The 16891-nt window shown below is 35.5% G+C and overlaps 1 long non-coding RNA gene across 3 annotated transcripts; it reads left to right on the forward strand.

Annotated features, from left to right (window-relative positions):
- The first annotated feature begins 11322 nt into the window (after window positions 1–11322).
- LOC135732321 (uncharacterized) lies at window positions 11323–15187 on the forward strand. Of its 3 annotated transcripts, none has more exons than XR_010526739.2 (4): window positions 11323–11382; window positions 12057–12271; window positions 13256–13472; window positions 14019–15187. It is a non-coding gene; the product is annotated as an uncharacterized lncRNA (long non-coding RNA). The 3 variants fall into 3 exon arrangements; XR_010526741.2 differs by lacking the exon at window positions 11323–11382 and adding an exon at window positions 11389–11728; XR_010526740.2 differs by lacking the exon at window positions 11323–11382 and adding an exon at window positions 11739–11898.
- Window positions 15188–16891: the final 1704 nt, after the last annotated feature.

The following is a 16891-nucleotide window of genomic DNA, read 5'->3' on the forward strand; positions in this document are numbered from 1 at the left end:
AATGCACACAAGTAATGTTTTTAGTAAGGCATGTTTGTTAAAACTAGTTATATTTCCTAAATAAATTAAGGCCTAGTCCTGGTTTAAGATAAACTTTTCCCGGGAAACCACCCCATAATGTGCGTGAATTTAGGGACCATCTTTAAAGTAATAACGTACACGTTTCTATTTTAAATTGTATTTGACAGTTTATATTAATAAATAAAAAAATAAAAGTGTATAGCTGACAAACATATGAACACAGTTGGGTTTGCAGTGTTTCCCCTACCATTATATAAGGGGGGCGCCCCGCCCTCCTTACGGCTCGACCCGCCCCCCTTGAAGGCCAAGTAAATTTGATTTGATTTTTTTTTGAAGCGCCAGAGAACAATTTGTTATTTTATTAAACAAAATAAACAGCCCTCAAGTACAGTTTTTCTGAATTGCTAAAACACTAAACACCAATCTCTGAACCAAATTCATAGTGGCCTAAACCCATTTTTCAAATCATGCACTCTTTTTGCAAAATTCTAAACACAAACTTCTCACTAAAACACACATTTCACACTGCAATGCACTTGTTTTATAAATGCTAAACACAGGCAGGCAAAAGTAGAACACAACTAAAACACCGTTATCATCGAGTAAACACAACAACTCAAAATTCTACACACTTTTATCTAATGGTATTTTTTACCAATTGTGTGAATTGGAAACAGTCTGAGAGGCAGATGAAGAGTATGAGGAAGAAAAGGACACCAGAGACGATGCAGTTGGCAAAATTTGCAGTTGGATTGCTATCTTTTTACAAAATACAACTGCTGCTTACAGTAATATTGAAAACTGATTATTACTTGCAGTACTTACAGTAAAGTATTCACTATATTCACTGAACTAAACTTGTGATTACAGTAATAGAGATTTTTAACAGTATTTGTCAAGTGTGTTGTTATGTACAATAAACATGTATTTTTCTGTAAGAAGATCTCCTGGATGTTGTGTTTTCCATTTTTTAAGGTAGTGTCTAATGGATGCTCTGTAGTGTTTTATATTATAGACTTATGTGTTTATGATTTGAAAGCTTAGTTTGATTTTGAGTACAAGTGAAATGGTTTTGAAGCAATTGTTTGATTTTGCTAGAAGAGTCAGGGGTTCTGTGAATTTTGTTTAAAATTGGGATTTGTGTTTAAGGTTTTGAGAAAATGAGTGATGGTTTCAAAAAATGTGTTTTAGCAATTCAGAAAAACTGTAATATGTTATTTATCTTATTTCCACGATGGCATGTATTTTCTGTTTGCGCGTTTGCAATTATACAATTGAGTGGGCACATTTATATTTTACTGTTCGGCTTAATTTACTGCGCACGCTCTCTCTAATGTTGTGTGCAGCGTGCGCCTCTCTCTCCCATAACTGAAAAGGTGACGGGTGTTTTCAAAGTCTGAGAGAGAGAGAGAGAGAGAGAGAGAGAGAGAGAGAGAGAGAGAGAGAGAGAGAGAGAGAGAGAGAGAGAGAGAGAGGTAAGAATGGTGCCCACGTTGAGTAAACTTAATATAAGACTAAAGTATGTATGTCACTCATCTAATTACAGTATGTTAACTGGATAACACTGGATATAACTCATTGTATAGTTTAATAAAATTATGTATTTTGATTACACAAATTAAACCTAACTATAGTGTATTTTGTTTTACTAGCTGCTGACCAGCATAGGGAATCTCTATGGCTAATTTCTAAGACATGTTGCTGATGCAGTACTGTGTGTTGTACCTTTTCTTGATAATTAAGTATTTTGGGGTAGCATCTTATGCCTAGAATTATTCAAGGAGGTTGATTCTTTTAACTTCCTTCAAAGTTTGATCAATTGTGACATGTGCAACAAATGGATATAGGGTGTCAAACTCATAGACATGCATCATTTAAGACGCTCTTTTTAAAATATTTAAAGCTGAAACTTATCTAACTTTAGAGACGGTCCCTAAATTCACCACTATCAACTTGCCAGCTACATACTGATGAATCGATCATCTTAAGCGAATCCCTAATCTAAGTAAAACGTAATTTGTTCATCCCCTTATTTACCAAAATTGCTGTCTTCAAACAATACAACCCGTTCATGTATATACATATTAAGTACACATAGCTTTCATCACATCACAAAAAATACAAATTTTGTTAACTTGAGATAACGAGAAATTAAGTTGTGATCATGAGAAAACAAGCAAGCCAAAATAAAAATAGTACACAACCGGCTTCCGTAAATGAACAAAACATTTGCAGTCTGAATAACTGTCGTATGCACTGCTATTATAACTATTTATTATGTTATACAACACTTATGAAAATTAAACATGGTTTTACTACAGTTACATCTAACAAAACATGGTTTACGGTACTGTAGTAAAACCATTGTTACCACAACATAACCATGGTTTTGCTAATAGTAATCAATACACCAATAAACATGGTTACTACACTTTTACCACATAAAAACCATAGTTCATTTACGTGAGGGATATTAAAAAACAAGGCCTCATACGGCGTAATTCTTATCTTAAATTGCGGGGATGTTTTATTAATTTTGGTCGTTTTTTTAATTAATGGAGTCAGAATTTGTCTGCGTATTCTGCCGGTCAAGAAAAACGCCGGGTGAAATGTCAAGTTCACGAGCACCACCTGGTGTGTCTACATGTACACGTGCATTAACAACACAATAACTGTATGTAAACTTATCAACAGACTTTTTGATTTAACTTGCATCTTACCTCTTTGGCGTTTCGCCTCAGTACGTGTTGGATAAACATCCACCATCTCCTCCTCATCATCCTCCTCTCCTCCACATGGATTTAAACCACCGGCAGCGCGCCCGAATTTTGACGAAAGTCCGATATCAAGGACATAGTCAAAGTTCGGCACAGCATTCGGCAAAAAAAAATCCATGTTCTCGACATCTGTTCTTTCCGTGTCCTTGTCGGACAATGGTGTTACAGGACGAAACATGTCAGAAAATAACTGCAGACTTAACTGTGCTTAGACTCGGTTCACAGAGGGTTGAAATCTAAGTAAACTGTCCTCCGTACACAGTGCGTCAAGCAGTTTAAAGTTGCGAACTTTTTGAAAGTCTGCAAATTCACTTGGTAATCTGTACAGTAGCGTTCAGATCAGTCAAATGATACCGTTTTCTTCTGGTTCAGCTTTTTATAGGCACCGAGTGTGATGTCATAATGGTTCCATGACAACGACGCGTTCTACAGTATGGTTGTCATGGAGTTTAATCACTCTGTTCTGTTTACGGTTCAACTGTGATGAGTTTTTTTTATATATATATTTATGTCCCTTGTGTTGTTTAATTAAAACAAATTACCACTTTTGGACTTTTTATTGTAGATATATATGAATATCCCATCAAAACTCTTTAATATGTCTTACTTAATGCTTATTACTACTTTTTAAAATGTATTTTACAGTATGTATAGATGCTATTTTGTATTAATATATTTAGACCTATTGTATTATTCATTTACAACCACTAGATGGCACTATGTTATTTACCAGTAATGTTAAAAGAAAAAGAGTATTAGTCGAGAGTAAAACACAGACAAGCTCAGATTGTATGGAGATTTTATTTAAATCATCAAAAAGCATCAAAGGTCATATATTTTAATGCATGATACATACAAAAGGTTTTTTAATTGCTCAAAATCCTTCACGCATATCAAATAGTTTAACACTGGCAGTCAGTCAAAAACAGACATTAAGTTAGATTATAATCCCTCATCCCTTACAGCAGTTAAAGCATCAACAGAGTTACATATTGCTGGGTTTACTGCAGGGTTAAATTCACTAAACACTATATTACTTCCCAAAAACATTAAAGGACATTTGACATGTTGACTCATGAAGAACCACCACAGAGACTAAAAAGGTTCATTGTGGTAGACAAAATACTGAATGAGATGAGAGGAAAAGATCTTAAAAAATGTTTCCACTACCAAAATATTTTTTTCTGCCCCAAACCAATTTTATGCAACAATCTCCTATCTTTGGTCAGATAACATGAAGCCTAAATTAACCTCCTAAGACCGAGCTTTGGTTTGTCTTTTATTTTCAGATTTCTACCAGCTATTTTGGGGATCCAATAAATATAATAATCAAATATTTTTCTTTGAACATGAAGCAGTGTATTTGTCCATGTTTGTGTATAACAGGTTCCAGTTACACAGAATTAAGTATTATGGTGCAAACAACAAAAACATTGATGTCCACATACGTGACATCCAGGTCTTAGGAGGTTAAATGTGGCATAATACAACTATAAATAGAGATATACCATTAATCTATATAAAGCACTGTACCATACCACCAAAAACATGTTGAAGTCATACTTTCTATTAATGCTATTCATTTTTATCACCAGCAGGTGGCGACTGTAGATCAAACATGCAGTTATTGTTTCATTTCTCTGCAAAGGTTTGAGTGAAGATGAGCACGTGGTGGACCTGTGTGATAATAATAAGAGATTATTCAAAGACATATCACAATGATGATAACTTTAGTATATGGATGAATATCCCTACTGAAAAACAGCTAAAACCAACCTAAGCTAGTTGACCTGGTCTCCCAGTTTGGTTTTAGCTGGTGTAGCAGGCTGGTTTTAGAGAGGTTTTTAGAGTCCACTTATAGCTGTTCAGATCGAAAAACCAGCTTTACCAGGCTGAAAGCTTAGAAGAGTGGTCTTAGCTGGTTTACGCTGGTGCTGCACGCCTGGCAAAGCTGCATACATCTGGTTTTAGTTTCTGTGAGCTTTTATCCAAACAAAAAATGTGCACCTGGAGAATCCAAATAGACACATGATAAAATAAGAAAGAGCACTACATACTACATGACTATCAATTCAAAACGTATCTGCACACAAAAGCACAAAACTATTTCAGAAAAAAAAAACATTTGTACATTATAACAATATACTTGTTATGTTGAATGTGCTCGCTCGGGATTGGACTCCAGACTCCAGTCATTATCTGTGTCAGTTGAAGGCCTATAAAAAGAATACTAACATACCCATGGCTATGTATATTGTGTTGGACTTGATGAGACAATTTCCAGTGCACTTATGTATTGCTGTTCTTGTTAGGGCTGCACGATAAATCGCATGCGATACCACGCGCATCACCTCCGTAATGCTGGTTCCTTGATTAGTATTAAATCTCCAACAGCTGCTTTCAGATGGCGCGACATTAACTGCACAGACCCGTAGTTCCCTGAGCTGGGCCATATCGCATACATATCGCAGGCGATACGTCAGCGATAATAAATGCGAAATTGCCCCGACTGTCAGTGAACTACGGCTCTGTGTAGTTAAAGCTGCTCCATCTGAAAACAGCTGATGCCGATTTACTACTACTCAAGGAACCGGCATTACTGAGGTGATGCGCGTGACAAACACATGCGATTTATCGTGCAGCCCTAGTTCTTGTGTTGCCAACCCTGCTGAAAAAAACAGCATCAAACCAGCATGGGAATTATGCTGGTTTATGCTGGTTTAGCTGGTGGTCACAGCATACCAGCACCAAAACACAACATATGCTGGTATGACCAGCATGGGATGCTGGTGCTAATGCTGGTTTAGCTGGTGCTAATTCTGGTTTGTTGCTGGTTTAGCTGGTGCTAATGCTGGTGCTGATGCTGGTTTGATGCTGGTTTAGCTGGTGTTCACTAGCAAAACAGCAGCAAAACACAACATATGCTGGTCTTGCTGGTATGCTGTTTTTTTCAGCAGGGAAAATTGCTTCTATTGTTTACCTCACTTGTAAGTCGCTTTGGACAAAAGCGTCTGCTAAATGACAAAATGTAAATGTAATGTAAATGTATTTTACATCGCAATGAGAAAATACACACACGCACGCGCGCGCAAACGCTTTATAATTACAAATGCCTTATGTTTGCCAAATAACTTATGCTTATAATGCTCAACATTGCTGGTAATTCCACACCATTGCTGGTAATATCTTACTTTCTTGTGTTTATATATATTTTATGCATCAGATTCATAAATATGCATTTACATAACATGATGTCATAGAAAAATGAACCCATATAAAACTCGTGCCTTAACGTTAGTCATCTCCACTGTTAATTTTATGATCAAAAACAATATGAAACAAAAAACTGTAAATACATGAACAACATAACAAGACAAACTTACTGTATCTAAACAGCACCTTTACTGGTCGATGCATCTCTGGCTCTTACACTCTCAACAACAAAAAAGTAATCTGCAGTCGACGATCCACAATGGAGATGTTTATATCTAACCTCTGGAGAAATCTTTATCGTATCTTTAGGCTCTGAGCTTACGTTAGCCACAGCACGCACGCCTTCGTATATGCGCAGATGTCGCATTTTACAGACGCAAATTGAATCCCTGTAATCGTTTCATGATTGGTTACTACCCCATCAATCAAAACGTTGCTGAATAGACATTGGCTGGCTTCATTTTGACTTCATCCAGTCAAAAACTAAGGTGTGAAAAATGACACCTCGCTTAGCCGATGTACGCTTCCTGTACTTTTAAGTTCTCAAACCTTATCTGATTGGACAAAACGGCGTAGTTTTGCTCGGAAGATTCTAATGCAGAGCAGGAAGACGTGACTTTTCAGTGATAAGAATCAATATATTTTTTTAAATAAACATGATCGATCATACTAACCGGAAGCGCGGATCTTTCAGGATTTTTTCTTATTTTTTTTTCCGTTGTTTTGGATTAAAATGTGGGATGCGTTTTAAAGAGTGGACTTTTATACGTTGCAATGTATTGTGGTGTTTCTTTGATTCGTCCGAAATGATCAGAACCATATGACGTGATATGTAAGTAAGTTAGCACTTACTGACATTCATATTATGCCTTCCGTCTGCGTTACATTTAATTCTTTCCACTCTAGTGTACTGATCGCAAAAACAAGCTCAGAACATGAATCTTGAGTTTTAGCTTAAATGATGCAAAGTTTATGATTGTTGATTGAATACTGATGTAAAACAAAGTGCAGAATCCCGTAGATACGCCCCTAGGGCACGCCCACGGGCCGGTGTAGGTTAATAGTAATGTAATATGATGCTCTTCTTACAATCCCTTTATGAAAACAAGTTTATCAGGCAGGTCCGACAGTCATGTAATTGAATCACGAATTTCCCTTTTTTTCTTGTCACTCAGAACGATTTTCAACATAATGTATTTCAATAAGATGTATTTTTCGTGCTTGCACCACGTTTTTTTAATCATATTTTTCACCTTTTTCTACTTAGCTAAGTGCAAAAGTCTATGGAAGGCCAACAGCGAAAAAACATGTTAAAAATACGTGTTAACACGCACTGCGTGTTAACGCGTAAATCACGTGTTAACACGCACTACGTGTTAACGCGTAAATGCGTGTTAACACGTAAATCACGTGTTAACGCGTTAGAAATCATGGACATGGAGTTTTACCACCATTTAGTGGTGTGGCGAATCTGACCTTAATAGAACTGAACGGACAGATAGATAGAAATGTAAATTGTTCTCAAAGTATTTTATCCTAAATATATATTTTTAAAAGTAATTAACAGTGAATAATGATCATAAATAGGTTACAGCTTGGATTATATATAATAATTATAGTATCATTTAATTTTGTTATAAATAATTTTGTTAGCTTTGTGAATTAGGCAATAGTCCCAATTTCTATTTACTTTGTGTCTAATGTCTTGTTCTTTTAGTACCTGCCTATGGAAAGAATTATATTCTTAAAAATAGAGGTGTTAAATGATGACACAGTAGTGTCACACAATTCTTATAAACAGTAGAGGATGATTAATATTGCAAGAAAAAATTTCTTTAAACACTACTTAACCACAGGTAATCTAATTAAGTTTATGTTAATAACAATTGGTTAATAGCAAGATTATGAACGTAAATGGAATGTATGCTCAAGCAGATGGTACATCTGCATCATTTGTGAACACACACACACATTATGATGTTCTACGTATGAAGTCTTTGGACTACCTGCCATCATGATCTGATTGCACTTAAAGCTAGTTCAGCTAGTTTATAAATGCCTTATAAAATTTGTTTTTCACTAGTGTCATACACATATCCTTAATAATACAGTATAGCAATATCACATATAATTACAACCAATTTAGCATATGAACAACAGATGGAACTCTATATGTATGGCCTAATGGGAGAACATCAATGTCATTGAGCAGTTAGGCTTTAAAACATGCTTTTTGAGTTTAATTATCTTATTTTGTGTGAAGGAGGCTCTCTACTACAAACCTTTTAAGCTTTTTTTTTTACTTTTTGGCACACGTTGCCTCAGACAAAGTTTCCATATCAGAAAGTATGTGTCATAGATCAATCTGAGGCTTCCAATGGATTAGTCACGCTCAGACCGTTTCTTTGTCATATAGGGCTGTGACGGTGGCAAATTTTTACCACCGCGGTGGAACCATCAACAACAACCGCCGGTGTTGCGGTGGTGGGGTCCATGGGGGGGGGGGGTTAGGGTGGATTAAATGGTGAAAGAAAATAACGTTTCACTAAATGCGCGCGACTTTAACCTGGTAAAAATTTTATTTCACAACAAAAGACAAACGTGATGTGTATGTATTTCACTGTCACTGGAGACCAAAAGAAACGAACGCAGATGCACAACACAGTGACATGGCTAAACTCCAACGTGCTGAGTTATGCTAAAATCCACCAGTTTGGTGGAAACGCCATATGGTAATGTAGTGGAGATTTGTGTATTAACATAAAACAATGTTATAAATTTGTATCTTATGCTATAAATTACTGTACAACTTTTGTTATTATTATTTCACGTGTACAAAAAACTGCAATTTTTACTTATTATTTTGTTTAATCATTCACCTGATATGTGACGTCACACAACCACCGGTGGCACTTCACCACTGCGGTGGCAATGCACCACCGCGGTGGTGCGGTGGTCATGACAACTGTCCCACCCCTATTGTCATAGTAACTAGAACTACTCTGCAGCAGATACTAGAACAATTATGCAAATGTAATAAACTTTTGATGCTTTTTTTCTGTGTATTTTCTGATCTATAAGACACTTTGGATGAATGTATATGCTAAATGAATAAATGCATATGTGATGACTGGAAAAAAAGAAGAATGGCAATAAGACACATGTCTATAGCTTTGATTGGAATTAAAAAAAAAGTGCTTTCTTGTTTTCACCTTTATTTTTTTTTCCATCTGATCCTTTTTAAGGAAAAGTAAAAGTGACATAATGACCAATGTATGGTAACCCATACTTGAAAGGTGACATCTGTATTTAACCTATCAAGTGAGTGGTGAACACACACTGCACGTCGTGAACATACACACCCAGAGCAGTACTGCAGTGCCCGGGAAACACTGGGAGACAGGTGGCTGGCTCAAGGCACCTCAGTCGCAACCTGTCAGCCGCGAGACTCGAACCAGCAAAACTCTCAGGTTATAAGACCGACTCTAACTATTAGACCATGACTGCCTATTATCTTATTATGTAAATATTATGTTATATTTAAGAAGTTAAGCTTTTTTGGTAACTGTTAACAGCCTTTTATCAACAATTCATTGTTTCACATATTGATACAAAGTAAAAGCGTAAGTGCAAGTTGTTTTTAAATTAAGCAAGCTCAAACATATATTTTAGTCTAATAATTTTAGGATAAGCCCCTAGAATAAGTTAAATAATGAAATGAATATTTATGATGAACACTTGCTGTTAACAAGAAAGATAAAAACAAGAAGTCATCCTAACAGTGATTAGTTTTATCTTTACTTAGCTGAGCACTTGACCCCAAACATTTTATTGTTTGTGTTGATGCATTGTGATAGTTCGTAGGAAGAATACAAAAAATTCTGTGGTAATTTTTAACACCTTGGGTGTGGATCTAAGCAGTGTTGATTTAACTCTGGAGCTTTTGCTGAAATTAGAAATAGTTTCAACTACCCTAACCTAAAGGACTGAGTGGCAAGGTAAGGAAAATAACAGGACAAAGAGTACACTTCTATTAGTAATCATAATAACTTCTTACATTGAACTGATTATACTTTGATTTCTGTAATTTTGTTATTATATTTGTGTGTAAGTATGAACAGGGTTGGGAGAACTACTTCAACATAATTTCCAATACAGTTACAAATAACCTTAAAGAGACGCAGTAACCTAATTCAAGTATCACAAAATGAAAGTAATCAAGACTTACCTTTAGACTACTTCAATGTCAAATATGTAAATAAACTTAATAGAAAAGCATCAGAAGAGTCTTTCAAACTCCAAGCAGATATGAGACAGATAGGCTACTCACTACAGGGGGCTGCAAGAATAAAACAAAAATATTTATTTTTGATTATGCCCTCGATAATCATGATAATTAATGTTGATTAATAAACTACATTAAAATGCTTAATTGCATTTTTATAGGTAATTAATTTTATAGGCTAAAAGGTTTGACTGGTTTTTGCTTGCTTACTAATTTAAGACATCACAATGACTTTCTGAGTGACATGGAAACAAAAGGTTTTTCAAACTTGGACTAAATTGTATAGAAATGGGCTACACTGCACAATAAAACTCCCTTTACAATGAATGACGTGGGAATTAGCTACTTGGCCCGTCTGACCTTTGGATTATAATCAGTACAATCAATGTACAGTGGAGAACACAGCAAAATTGTATTGGGAGCAATTTAGGGGCGGTTTCCCGGACAGGGATTAGACTAGTCCTAGACTAAAATAAATGTAAGAGCTGTACAAACTAAAAAAAAATGAATTGACATATCTTAAAATACATCAGTGCTCTTTGTTTTGCCTTAAAATGCACACAAGTAATGTTTTTAGTAAGGTATGTTTGTTTATTTTTTCCTAATTAGGCTTAATCCTGGTTTAAGAAAACCCCTGTCCGGGAAAACACCACTTAATGTTTGTCATTTAGTGTTTTGCGTTCATATTTTTAACTTTGGACATAGCTTTATTAATATATTATTAAAATGATAAGATCATTAATGCATTGTCGGTAAACCATGCTTTCAATGAAACTGGCTTTAAAAACAATAACTCGTTTTAGTCATTTGTGAGTTGTATTTTAAAGGAAGATTTACAAGCAATAGCATGCAATGATTTTACTATAGCCAACTTATTAAATGAAGATCCAAAATCAGGAAGTCAAATGCAGTTTGAGATTTATTAAGAATAGTGTGTTATATAACAGGATATAGAAGAGGCAGATCATTATTTTCACACTCCATCACAGCAGGTGGCGGTATGCACCTTTAAAGTTGGTTCGTAACCCGCCATTAAACCAAAAGAAGAAGATGAAGATTGATACGTCAGCTTATCGTAAGCATTAGGTAAGTGCTCGCTCACAAGCTTATGAATAATTATATTGCAGCGAATGCGTTACGACAGGCACTGTCATTGTGTGAATAATTAATGATATAGTGATCCAAGCATTACGTCGATTTTGCCGTAAGCTTACCTCATAGCCATCATAAGCCACGTACGCTGACGGAAGGGTAACGTAACCACACGGAAGAGCCAAAAAGTACTATGGAGGAATACAAAAGCAGCAGCAGTAACAACAACAGAAAACAGTTTTGTTAGATAAATGGCCTTGGGCAAAAGTCTTTATAACTGCAATCACATAAGTTAGTGGAAACAGTGTCAGGCTTTCCCAGATGGAGACAATATAGTGAGGTAAAATTTTAGTGCTGTTTAAATGAATGCGTTGTGTTTGTTATTCATTTAAAAATATGAACATAAAGTTATGACTCATGACAAACTGGCAAGAGAGTAAATAACACAGATCTGTCCAAATATGAGGGAAACTATATTCCTTTGTAGGCCTACTGTGTAGCATTATTAGAGTAAGTTGGTCTATATAATTTCCTTGTTGATTTTACATTAATAATATGATTTTACATTTGAATAACCATTGTTTCAAAAATCATAAAAACAAATCTGATTCTAGTTATTACTAATACAAGCAACTTTTTATGGTTTTCTATATGCTTGTCTTTCACAGATTATTCACCCAGTGTTTATTCACAAGATTGACCGAAGCTTCTTTAGATGACCAAATTATGAACAATGACCCACCCTGAGGCTGTAAGAGTGGGCCTGATGAGAGAATGCATACTTGAAGCAGTTATAGGGCTTAATATATTCAAGAAGACCAAGCGATCCTTATAGGACTACATGCAAAGCAATGTACTCCAGACCGCACAACTGGACATACGGGTACTTTTTAAAAAGCTCATTATTCTTCTTAACTTAAACATGCATGCTTATTCTTTCTGCTATTGTCTGTTTTATTATTAGTAAACAGTTTTGTTTTAAATTGTTAAAACATCTTTATCCTTTTTCAGACGATATTTTTGTTAAAGTTTTTTATTATCTACATGTCATGTCTGTGTTTATTTCAAGTGCAAACAGTAGAACTGTCACAAATGAATATATCTATGACTTTGCACCTGCACTTAATTTAGACATTTTTAAGCATTTAAGGTCAAAATCAGAGTGTAACTTTTACTTTTCATACTAAATGAAATATTCAGCCCCAAATAGCATGAAATGATTACAGAAGAGTTTTCACTGACCGATACAGCAACCATCACACCAAACATTCCAAAACCTGTTTCATTAGATAGAAACAATCAATGAATTTGGGCAACCAGTATCTGATTGAATACTATAGCTAAAAGTGTGTCACAGCTTTGTTCTGATCGGTTGTTTCTGTTTATGTGTTTTGTACGCTGTGTGTTTTGTCATTGGTTTGTTTTGACAGGTGGCCATGCACGTACCAGTCATTGTCTTAATCCCAGGATACACTGGAGGATTTTTGCTCTCCTATAATATCATTACCTTATCACACTGTGCGACATGGATCATTTAAACTTTGGTACGACAAGCATGTAGACTGTATAATGATGACACCTATTGACTCATAGGTTGTGACGACTGTGACTCCAGTTAAGTGCCATGTCACCAGCATGTGCTAGTGTTAAACAAATACTGGTACGCTGGTCGACATAGGACCACCGAAGAGCCACAATCACAGAAATTGCCACAAATGTTTCACGATGGTAATCTTTCGTTTGGGACCGCCAAAAATCATGCAGTGTATCCCAGGCTATATCCTCCCCTCCATGTAGTCATCATCTCATTAATTATGAGATGCGCTGTCAGTGCTTTTTCTTTCTGACTCTTCTCTGTTCTCTCCAGACTGTGCCCTGATGCCATCTGCCCCTTTCTCCCAGCCTCATCTTCCCTCTCTATGCCGAGCTTCACATCGGTTGGCTCTTCTTTGGCTCTCTTCATCCCGTCTGCCTGCCTCGCTGCTCTCCCTGATAAAATTTCCTGACTGATGCCTTGCACTCTGACTCTTTCTGCAAGGTGCCATTCTCAGCAGTGACTCAATTTAGTGCCACCCTGCTGCTTGGTGAGTCTCTGCATTCTGGAATTGAGATTTTCATTGCCCATTCAATAAACTGTTTTGTGCCTACAGTTGAGTCTGTGACTTTTTTTTGACCAAGTGATGTAAGTAAGGTCTCAACTTTATACCTTTTAATATTGATTTCTAGTTACACAGTTGTCTTTATGATGGGCCTAGCATTTTTTAGAGAGTCTGTATTTCTGTTTCCTATGTCAATACTACCTATTACAATGTTTTTGGTTGAAAACAATTATATCCCTTTGTTGCCAATGTTTGTGGTTTATGGGTTTTATTAATAATCAAATATTAAAAAAAAAATCCTTTTGGAGTTTATATTCTATTATAATTTGCCTAATTCTTACTAGAGTACATGTAATAAAGTTCTGTTTTCTTTGTCATTTATGTTTTTACTACAGTGCATTCTGATTGTATGAAGTTATAAGACTTAACAGTTTACAGGCTGTGATGTGCATTAGGCCTTCATATACTAACATTCCTAGGTCACCCATTTCCCAGGGCAGCACAATAAACTTTACCATTTCTGTGTTGCAGGCATTGCACTTCTGAGGTCATCACCATCTTTCTTCAGCCAACCAAAATGATTCTCACCAACCACCCCACTCTGCTAAGCTTGATGTTGGAGGTCTGCTGTTTTTGAAGCAGGGGACCACTGTCCATTAAAGGCATCATAAACCATTTAACAAAATCACATAAGATAGGGTAGTTCATACTCCATGCGATGTGCCATACAATGGAAGGGCCATGTTCCTTATCACATCTGGATACTGCAAAGCTCCTGTCTCCTCAACAATTTACGAACTAATCAATTATTAAATGAAGAAATGCTATAGAAAAGCAAAGATATTTCTTCCTGTGGAGTTTGAGTCTTAAATTTAGTAATTACTGTTTTATGGCATAAATAAAAGTTAAATATTATGTTATTTTAAAAGCATCATGTATCTTTCTTCATTCCTAATGTATTCTACTAGTAGTGTGTCAGGCACTTTAACCCTTATGAAAAAAGCCAAGGAAAATAGAGAGCATCAGATCAAAACAACTGTTTATTTGCACATGCAACATTAAACTATGGTATACATCTCTGTTTTCATTACAATATTGAAAAGGATGAGTATTTGGAGTCTACAGTACTGCTTGCTCCATCTCCAGCAAAGATAAAAACATCCCAAGAAAAAGGACTCATTCACATAGTATTCCTCTTTTTACAACCGCGACACATTTTACACAGACAACACAGCATCTGGAGGACGTATATGATCCTCACCAGTGTTATTTATTGTTTTTTCCTGTGTGTGTCTAATGATAATAAAAAAATTATAATTGATCAATTATACTTTGAAGGATAAAGCAAAACTACATTTACTATAAAGCTATCTAAACCGATAGCAGCTTCATAAGACTTAAGGTGGTTATCAAAGGGACTAACAAACAAATATAATGCATATGGGTTGACCTGTGAAAACATAATGTCCTGTTTTCATTTGTCAGTTACCAGTTAGGCTTTAGAAACATGATAAAGTTAAAGTGTATTTAAAAATATAGTTTGGAGAAATGTGTGAAAGTGGTCATGAATTTCAAGGGTTGAACGATTATAGTTAACTGTTTAAAAATATGTAGTTGTAGCCTACTTATGCTTTTATAAAATGCTCAAAATATATTTTAGATAACATCCTGTGATATCCAAGCCTGGTTTGTTTCTGTGTTTTCAAAGCTCCACACCAGTAGGTGGTGGTAAAGAAAACAGTGTAGGTACGTGTTAACGCGTAAATCACGTGTTAACACGCATTTACGCGTTAACACGTAGTGCGTGTTAACACGTGATTTACGCGTTAACACGTAGTGCGTGTTAACACGTATTTTTAACATGTTTTTGCGCTGTTGGCCTTCCATAAAAGTCTACGTTCAACGTAGACAATTACAGCCCGTCATTGGCCCACAGTCAGAGTGTACGTTCACTGTTGACTCTAGGCCAATCAGAGAGCCGAACCGTCTACGTTCACCTGACGACTAACTGGTTGGAAATAGAATTGATAATTTAAAGGTAGGTAAGAAATGATATACTATCATGTAAAAACAGAGAAATACGATAATATTATGTCAAAGTACAAGCTTAACTTTACGTGATTTAACTATTTATTCGATGATGCGTGACAACGAAGCGTCCGGTATCAAGATCGTTACACATTGACCGTTTCACTGACTGTCCCTATGAAACTTAACCATGGTTTTACTACATATGAAATAAAATAAAAACGTGGTGGATATAGTTAAACCATGGTAACCGCAAATTAACCATGCTTTCCCCCTACGAAAAGTATCCATGGTTTTATTGTGGTAAAAGTGTAGTAACCATGTTATTTAGGTGTATTGATTACTATCAACAAAACCATGGTTTTACTATATTATTATTACTACAATACCGAGGTGTAACTATATTTTTTCAAAAACATGGTTGTCAAACCTATGGTTATTTTGTGGTATCCATGGTTTTACTACAGTAACCATGTTTTTTTTGGTTTTAATTGTAGTAAAACCATGGTTAATTTTCGTGGTATTTGTAGTAACACAGTCTGGTCATTCAAATGGCATTCATTTCACCAAAAAACTTGGTTATAACACTTTTACTATAATAACATTTGGTTAATTTTCAAAAGGATAGGCTAAAATAATAGCTTGATCTGTGGTAATGCCCAAATCAAGTTCTTTTCAATATTACTTTTTATTTTTAATTGCCACTATGACCAAAGCCTATAAATCTCTATATCACCTCATGTAAAATACTGTACAGTGGGCAGTGGCGGTTCTAGACAAATTTCACTAGGGGGCCAAGGAGGGGCCAGTGTTTTACCAGAGAGGCACATAAAAAAATGGCAAGAAATTATATTAAAAGATTATAGGGGTGGTTACAGGAATTAGTTTAATACAGGACTAGGTCTTAGTGTAATTAGGAAATATAACTAGTTTTAACAAACATGCCTTACTAAATACATTACTTGTGTGCATTTTGAAGCAAAAAAAAAAGGGCACTGATGTATTTTAAGATATGTCAGTGCAAGTTGTTTTCAGTTTGGACAGCTCTTACATTTATTTTAGTCTAGGACTAGTCTAATCCCTTTCCGGGAAACTGCCCCATAAACTTTATTTTACTTTACAATCAGATAAATATTTATTTAATACAAGAGTGAGTGCAGGTGCAAAAGGGGAGCTTGGCTCTTTTTTTAAAGACCCCCACCGAAAATCATGCGAGCCTACTCAATAAACTATATGAAATGTAAACTTTTATAAAGACAAACGTTTGTTTTAGTTTACATTTAAACACACATTGCTAGACAGTTAGGGACCACAATCTAATCAGTATTTAAAATAATATTTATTTTAAAATATAAACATTAGTATATGTAACATTT

The sequence above is a fragment of the Paramisgurnus dabryanus genome, chromosome 20, assembly GCF_030506205.2.
Source record: "Paramisgurnus dabryanus chromosome 20, PD_genome_1.1, whole genome shotgun sequence".
NCBI lineage: Eukaryota > Metazoa > Chordata > Actinopteri > Cypriniformes > Cobitidae > Paramisgurnus > Paramisgurnus dabryanus.